General features: G+C 40.6%; 1 protein-coding gene across 2 annotated transcripts in view; it reads right to left on the reverse strand.

Moving 5' to 3' along the window:
* Nucleotides 1-8156, reverse strand: part of PIK3C2B (phosphatidylinositol-4-phosphate 3-kinase catalytic subunit type 2 beta) — a 110138-nt gene extending 101982 nt beyond the window's left edge. For both annotated transcript variants that reach the window (XM_007429729.3, XM_025167621.2), the window contains exon 1: nt 7869-8156. The gene's annotated coding sequence lies outside the window, so the exon portion shown is untranslated. The remainder of the gene's footprint in view (nt 1-7868) is intronic.
* Nucleotides 8157-8699: the final 543 nt, after the last annotated feature.

The raw sequence follows: 8699 nt of genomic DNA on the forward strand, positions 1-8699 counted from the left end.
CAAAATGCACATACAGTAGATGTAGACAAAACCACCAATTTTAAAAGAAACATTCTGTTCTTACTATATTGTTGGTCTCTAATATTTTCTAGAGCTGCCTTTACCAGGAATGTTATAATAGTACAATGATTGTAACACTTGCACTGTAAAGAGAAAATTGCTGTCTTAAAACCTGACAGAAACCCTTTAAAAAAATTATTATTTTTCTTTCCCTGAGCTGCCTTCTTTTCCCTGGGCTTTTTTTTAACATAAGACCACTAGTGCACCCAGTATTTTGCTACAGATTAAGACTAAACCATTTCATATTAACGCACATTCCTACTGTTTCCCATGGGTGAAACAAAGATAAGACCAAATGAACTGGTTTGAATACTGGACTAAGCCCCATTTTACTTAATCATGGTAGACTGAATAAACTAAAATTGGTTAGATACACAAAACACACTAAGAAATAAGGAACATCTACAATGGCTGAGGGTTCACATATCAAACTGAGCCAAAATCAAAGAAACTGTATTATGGCTTGGGTCAATGTAAAGTCTGCCATTAAGAAAATAAGCCTCAGGCACAAAATTATATATTTTATAATTTGAACTAATGCAACTAATTTGAACAATTCCACTTCTCCAATCCATATTTACAGTATTGTTTAATTTTGCTCTTTTTTATCATATACCCCCATGAAGAATGACTCTCCAATCCTGTATAAAATGATACATGTTCATGCATCTGATGTAGGTGACTGTCCCCAAAACCTACTCATGTCACAGTATATCAGTTTGATTCCACACGTCATGGGACAATGTGTTGCTCCTCTAAATAAGTGGAAAACTTGTTTACTGCCTTCACTTGAACCAGAACAGCAGCAACCAGAGGCTGTGTAGGTGTTATGACTATTTCCAGTGATGTTTGTGCATGGGGTAATCTGCTACCAAAAGAAAAGCTGTGCACTGAAGAAATACAATGAAATTCTGAATTAGAGTATGTCCAACAGCAGCCTTCTTCAAAAAAAAGGTGATGAAATCCAACTCACCTGCAAGGTACAGTATCAAGTTGGAGATAGATATGTAATAGTATGAATTATGGTTTATTATTTGTAATACTTTATTTTGTGGAGGGTATGTGTATTCAGCATACTTACACATGTGCAGACATATAGAAAGATTATCTGAATATCTAAGTGTCCCAGAATCAACTGGTCAACTGTATGGTTATTTTATTATTTTAAAAGGTTCATATAATTCTAATCTTTGTCCTGTGTTTCTTGAAAAGAATTAAATCAAAACACATCCCTGACTACTTCCAGGCAAAGCAACTATAGTTCACTGTTCTTCCTCATCATTGAACAGAATGGCAAATTCTGAAAGAAGCCATCTTCTCTCTGATCCTTTACTAGTCAGTTCATTTACACAAATAAGTAACTGAATTGAAGGAAGCACGAGCCTCAGTGGAAAATGAAGACATCATTAATCTTGTGCAAATAATAATTAAAAAAGGATGTGGGTAGATATCTTCAATTAACACCCAAATTAACATTGAATGCAATTATATTTGGGGGAAGGGATTTATACTACAATGCTTGACTCTAGATTCAATTAAAGGTAAAGGATGTCATCCAAACTCAAAATCAGCACCAAGAATCTCCAAGCAGTTGTGGAGGTCCCTGTATCCTGCAGGGTTTACCCTGATCCTCTTTCCACCAACATTTTCTTGCATATTGGATTTTCTTTTTCAACATCTGTCATTACAAATAATGCTGGCCTACGTTAAGCTTTTAACTTGTGGGAGTGGTACATTAAGAGGTATCAGAAAACTGTACCCACCATTTTCTTTTTTCTCTGGAGTGCAAGATGTGTGTGGGTGTGTGCGTGTTTTGTGTATACAGCAAAATGACAGGCAGAAACCATCAGTACCTCTCTTTGTGCTGCTCTGATCAAAGGGAGCATGAAATTAATAGTCTTGGTAGGATACATTTATAGAAATACTCAGAAACCAATAATGCTTATACAACTGAATAATAGCAGTATCCAAGTATTGTTTTTAAAATGTTATAGGACTGCAATGGAGACAAAAGAGACATAATTGGGGTTACCTTCAGCATCTTCTCCATGCTGCTCTAGTATTTCAGGCACTCTGCTGCAGGACACCCCCCCCCCCCCAAACCTGGAGTTTGTCTTGGTCGCTTTCAGTTCTTTCCTTGAAAACTCAACTACTCATCCTACAATTTCAATACATGGGAAGGTAAATCCAGCAAAAGGAAACAGGAACAGGTGTGTTCACAGATGGATGGAGAAGACAGGGCAGGGAAGAATGGTTCTGATCCTACATTAATGAGCTGTCCTTACACACCATCAGAATGATGCCATACTCTAGGGCTAAACAGGCAGCATATTAAGCTCAATTAGCAGTTCTCTAAAGTTGCCCATTCTTTTTTGTACATTGTATTCTTTCAATCTTATAAAAAATATTTTAAAAGTTGGATTGGATCAGATGGCAATGTAAAGCCCATACAAAGGATTCAAGTACAATTGTAACCTCATGCTCATAACCTCAGCAGCTGGTTTAGAGAAGCTTGCAAGTGGAAGAATTATATAGCCACTGTAATATCTACTGGCTGCCTTACCTCCCATGAATTTGCTTCTTCTCCCCTTAAGGGAGTCCATGTTGGGGACCATTGCTATATATTGTGGCAGTGAATTCAACAGATTAACTATGTGTAAATAAGAAATCCCTTTCATTTGTTCTGATTCATTCACCATTTACATTGATTGTTTGACCCCAGATTCTGGTATTTTCTATTTTCTGAAAATAAATACAATACTTTTTAGAGGGCACATTTTTAGCATCTCCTGCAGCATTTCCCATCTATTGCAATAATAATTTTAAAAATTCTTGGTTCCATGCATACAACTACCTGAAAGATTTGGGGTGTGCCAAAGTCAACTCATTTATATGAGCTGCACTCCTAAGCTAAACAAATGTAATTGCAAGCTTCACAGCTGGGTTACTCTATTACTTGTCATGGCATATTCTAAAGAATTGTCAGAATTAAATTCTACACAGCTTTCATTTTCTATGCAGAAGTTTCGGGCCAGATCAGCCACGCATGACAATTTGCGTTGCAGACACAGTCAGCTGCATCTCTCAGGCAAAGGCACAAAGGGAACCAGATTTGCACAGGAGTGTAAGATCAGACACCCAACTGTTCTGCAATGAAAATCACAGCCAAATCGTGATTATTCTACAGAGTCTAAGCATCAAAATAATTGGCATTTCTTTCCAGTTGAACATAGCATGCTTCACCTGCTAAGAAATTCTGAAAATCTGGTTGATTACTATCAGGAGCCAAAGGAACAAGTGTATTTGCATACATATAAATGTAATATAGCATATTAGTACAATTTACAGGAGCAGTTGAGACTGCAGTGGTGCAGAAATATATCCTAGGCATTAAAAATAGAGAAATGTGTCTTCAAAATTAATTATAAATACAAATACTTTTAATTAACTAAAATTAATTGCCTATCTATAAAATTAAGTAATTGTATCTGGCTTTATGGCTGTAATAAACCATTTGTTTTGAAATTAATTTTTATGCTTCTTGATATGGCTCCCATCCCCAACTGTCTTTTTCACGGGCCAGATTTTTGCACATGACTAGTGGCCATTTCACCTAAGCAAATTATCTCCAGTTCACCTAACACAATTGTCCTCACCAAGCCTTCTTATAATGACTTGCAGCTGTTTTGTCAGTTTGTAGGAAAGCTGTGGAGAAAGTGATTAACCTCCTTCACAGTACCTATGGAACAGATCACATGAACAAACAGCACTTGCAGTCTCTATCATCGCTTGCCAGATGAGGAAAGCCTAGCAATTTAGGTGGACTCTGTAGCTTGGGAGCAGGAAAAGAAATACAAATACAAAATTATGCCCTGTTGAGCATGCATAAACAGCTGCTTTCCACAAAGCAATTTTAATAGCCTTTCAAATGTTTGAGTTACATTTCCCATAATCCTAGATCATTTGCCATGTTGCCTGAAGCTGATGTGTATTTCATATCCAAATATTCTAGAGAGCATCAAGTTGGAAAAAGCTGTGCTACAGCTTTCCTTGATTTTTTTTATACACAAGCACAAAAGCTCTCCTTTCTTTGAGTTAGTTCCAAGTCTAAGTAGCCAGTATCTAACTTGGAATGCTCTGCTTTTCTTGACTATATCAGCACAAAGCAAAACTAAGATATCAGCCCCTTTGCAAGGTGTCTCTTCCCTATATCTCAGCATACATGAAAGCAAAGTGTTCCTCTTTATAAGTGCAGCATTATTCAAACAGTGCCTCCAAGAGCAACCTTCTGTCCAACAATGGAATCATTCATTCATAAATATTTTTGGGTGGCACTAGACCACCACCCTTTGGATAATTAACAGGGCCCTCCACCTCTGTTCAGGGATAACTACTGAATAAATATACTACATCAAAGTGATGCAGTACAATTCTGCCTAGTACAGTGTTATCCATTTAAACACTCCTACCAACAGAAACCCTTCTTCAAGGGCAGAATCCAGGCTATTATTCCCATACTCTATATACAAAAATTCTTCTTTGGATATTTTTAGAGTAGGCAACTATGAGCAACTATTCATTACCACACCTGCTCCTAGTTATGCTTTTAATGTCTAGAAAGCAGATCGACTAGCAAGCTCATGGAATCAGCTCCACACTGGTGGTTGTGACTCTCCAGGTTTCTGGCTTTCCCAGCCATTTCTGCAGAAGCCCCAAACCTGGAATTTTTGGCATGCAAAGCAGCTGCTAAGTTACATGCAAAGAATGGACAAAATATCATGTTATAGAGTAACCAACACTGAAATATGGTCTATCATGTTGATTCCTACTGTAGATCTTATATATCCAACAATATACTACCTTTACCCAAAAGGAAGGTAATCCTGAAATTAAAAGAACCCCCTCTCTCCCCCCCCCCAAGGAAGAGTAAGCAGAAATATCGAATTATACATTCCTATAGAAATTTTGTACAATGCCAGATTTCCCTCCTTGTGAACCCGGGTGTTGCCAGATGCAGCTGAAATCAATCCTTAAGATTCCCCTTCACCAATAAATCTATATATGTGGATACGTATGTGGGAATGGGCATACACACACACACCCCTACCTATCTCCCAAAAAGGGAGATCCAGGGTAAAATAAATAAATATTGATTAAATTAATAATGATTAAATAAAATTCACTGCCTGCAAAAAAGGTATCCCATTTATTAAACAGATCCCCCACCTGTATACATGAACCAGTCTTTCCCTCACACACAGAAGCACACATATACACAGTCCACTCCCACTGTCTGGCAGAAACTGCAAAAAAGAAGGAAAAAACAGGACACAGATGGGATAAGGAGAAGGGAAGGAAAGAGCAAATCTGGATGGAAATAAAACAGAGGAAGAGATAACTAGACAGAAGGGAGAAAAGAAACAGAGAAGCCCTGTTTAGGTATAACAAAAAGGGCAAACAGTACAGCAATGAGCCCCACCCCACCCCCAAGGGAAGGCTAATTTTTTAAGGCATCCTCAGCATTGCTATGTACTATCATTTGCATTTCCTTCAAGTTAGTAGATTCACCTCTACTTCCCCAAATCACAGCTGTTTAATTGGAGGGGGGGGGAAATCATCTTCCTATCTGATAGGGCTGCCACATCTTGGTTGCAAAAATCCAGAGGACCTCTAGATGACAGCAAATAGCCCAGTGTACCGGCTGGTAAATATGGCATTTTCCGTCTACTCAACAGTCGCATATACCCATGCTGACTGGACCAGTTGGAGTTGGTCCAAGACACTGAAGAATATCAGATTGGAGAAAGGCTGACATGAAGTTTTAGGGGTAGCTATCGTGGACTTAAAATCCACCACTGCTCTAAGCTAAAAGCCTGCCACTTTTCCTTGAAATAAGTGGAACTGTTCAGCCTGACCCAGTCATGTTATGGGTTTTGTCTGCTAAAAATCCATGGCAGTGTAGCCAATGAGCCCTGACCTGCACAGCTCTACCGGGGGGGGGGGGGGGCGGTTCTCTCTTGCTAGTCAGATTTCACTGCAGATAAAGCTTTTCTGGTTGACCTTAAAACTGGGGAAAAATGTGGAATAATAAAGGGACTGGCCTCTTCTGAAGACTGCTGGAAATCAATAGCAAAACTTCCCAGACTCTTCCCTTTCCCCTTCCATCCCGCTTTGCCGCCAATTAGTCTGTCAGAGAGATCCTAGAATTGTCTTTGTTGTAGTACTATTCATTATGTTTTTATTTACATTGCTTGGAGGATTGTATTTTGCCTTTTGAGATAACAAATATGTTTATGACATGTGATAGGATTATTTGTATGCTTAAAGGAAAAACAGCAATAAAGGCTTAGGAAGTGGGAATGCATTGTAAGGTATAAATTGAGCTTAACAATTGTTGGCTTTTAAGCCAATAGGAAAAAAAAATTAAAAACCTAAAGCGACTGTTTGTACTATGATGGATCACACACCCTTTCTGTGGCCACTAAAATGAGGAACGGTAAGACATCAGTAGATACTGCTTCAATCTTACATTGTAGTGACATAATGCAGTACCAGAATACAAGGCTGCTAACATTACAGGAGAGATGGTACAGTTACGGAGAAATGCTTCTGCAGGACACAAGGTCTGTGGACTTAAATTAAGGTTACAGCTTTTTCCATCTACCTGTTAAATGCATAGCCTTGCATTTAGGAAGCTCCAAATCCAGTTTCACATTTCCTTTTTATTTATTTTAATTTTTACAATGCTGGGCTGCATAGCACAAAGAAAATGAGTTACAAACAACCTGTATCTGAACCAAAGCAGTATATTTTTCTTAGTAGGTCAAGACCTCCTGTTTCCCTTCCGCAAAGAAAATCAGAGATCTCCCTGTAACTGAGGATTTTATCCCACTGTTCATCATTTTAACTAGGACTATTGTAAAATCCCAACAAATTTCACTAGCCTTTATCTTCATTAATGCAAGAGCAAGGCTTTAAAAATAGATGCTCATAATGCAGATAGCAGATGTATAGAACTCCTGGAACAGTTATGAAAGAATCTCTTTATTCAGGAATTTGGTGAGAAATAAAACCCTGCCCCAGTCCAACAATATAGTCACAGCTCTGTGAACAGAACCTGACCTTGCATTCTCCCTCAAATATAAGGGATATTTGTTAATTCCCTTTTAGCCTCACTCCCTCTGATGCCCAATTGTGGATGATGGGGGCTGTAGTCCAGCCTATCATGAGAACACCAGAATACTGGCTGGAGAAAGCTACTTCAGATACTTCTTTAAGGAAAGGAGGAGGGTGAATTGTATTAGGACTTTCAGCCAGCTTGGAAAAGTTCAGCAGAAGAGTAATACTGCTGTCCACGTCCAAAGTATTAGGTTTTTTACTCCCCTAATTCCACCACACCCCTTTTGTGATCTTATCTCCCCCTTCACTCCCAGCCACTAGCTTTGGGATAGGATACGATGCAAGCATGCTCAAAAGGATCTTACTTCTAAGCACCTACTGTTAAAACCATCTAAAAAAACCATCTACCTCTGCAGCTAGGCGAGCTTATTCCAGGAACTGAGCAGGACCCGCCTCTCTACCATTCACTGGGGAGCTGGGATCATGCCTACAACCTGCTCGTCAAGGTTTAAACGACTCTCCAAAGGCTGGGCTGCAGCAGCTCCCTCTCCGCCCTTGTTTCCACGTTGGTGCTAGGGCGAATTTCACTCTCCCCCATCAGCTGCGAGGTCTGTCTTCCTGCCCAGTCCCTTTCACAAAGGCATCCAGCGGGTCCATTTCCTGCCCTCAGCAGCCAGTCAGTTGCTTACCTGATTTCCTGGTCTCCGGCAGCAGTTTCCGAACGAGATTATTCCGCTTGCCTTTCGCTGCCACAACGCGTCCCTCGTTCCTCGCTTCGGTCTCCCCCGCCTCCTCGGGTGATAATTCCGGGATAGCCCTCAGGATGATCCGCTAATCCTCCAGCATCTGGCATTAAAATCCAAGCAGGAAACGATCTCTTTCGGAAGGTAGCTGCTGCTGAATGAACCCACCGGGCTGCAAACGCGTAGCTGAGCACGGCCAGCGAGGCGGGGAGAAAGGCGATGCAAACGAACGAGACAATAGAGGGAAGAAGGGACGGAGCGGGGACGCGCCCCCTTCTGGGGACCTCGTGCGCAGCCTCGATGAACTCTTGCCTTCGAGAGCCAACTTCGGGCGCTCCGCGGCGTTCCTGGAACGGAAAAGTCGGCCCAGTTTTCTGTCCCTAAGCCTCGCGGAGCCGGCCCCCACGCCCTTCCAGCCCCGCGGCGATGGAGCTTGATTTCACGATCTGGGCACCCACTGCGGTTACCCGGCAAAACCCTCCGCTTTATTCCCCCGGGAAGATTGCGAGCGCCGCAGCAAGTTTTGTTTTCCCGGCCGTTCTCAGACGCACGGAAAATTAAGGGAGAAAGACGTCTTGCAACTTGTTTTCTTTGCCGTCGTCTGTTTTCTGAGGCATCTCGTTTAAGCTTCTCATATAACCCAGAAAACGATCGCAGATTTGGGGCATAAGCCACATCATTCTGTGCAAAACCCCTTGGAAATAAATGGATGCTCAGTTGTGCAAGAACGCTTTAAACTTTTACTTTTTTAAAAAACGGGGAATAAAACAAATGATG

Source organism: Python bivittatus, unplaced genomic scaffold (genome assembly GCF_059951505.1).
Source record: "Python bivittatus isolate LINGU-HERP-01145 unplaced genomic scaffold, Pbiv_v1 ctg000700_np1212, whole genome shotgun sequence".
Taxonomy (NCBI): domain Eukaryota; kingdom Metazoa; phylum Chordata; class Lepidosauria; order Squamata; family Pythonidae; genus Python; species Python bivittatus.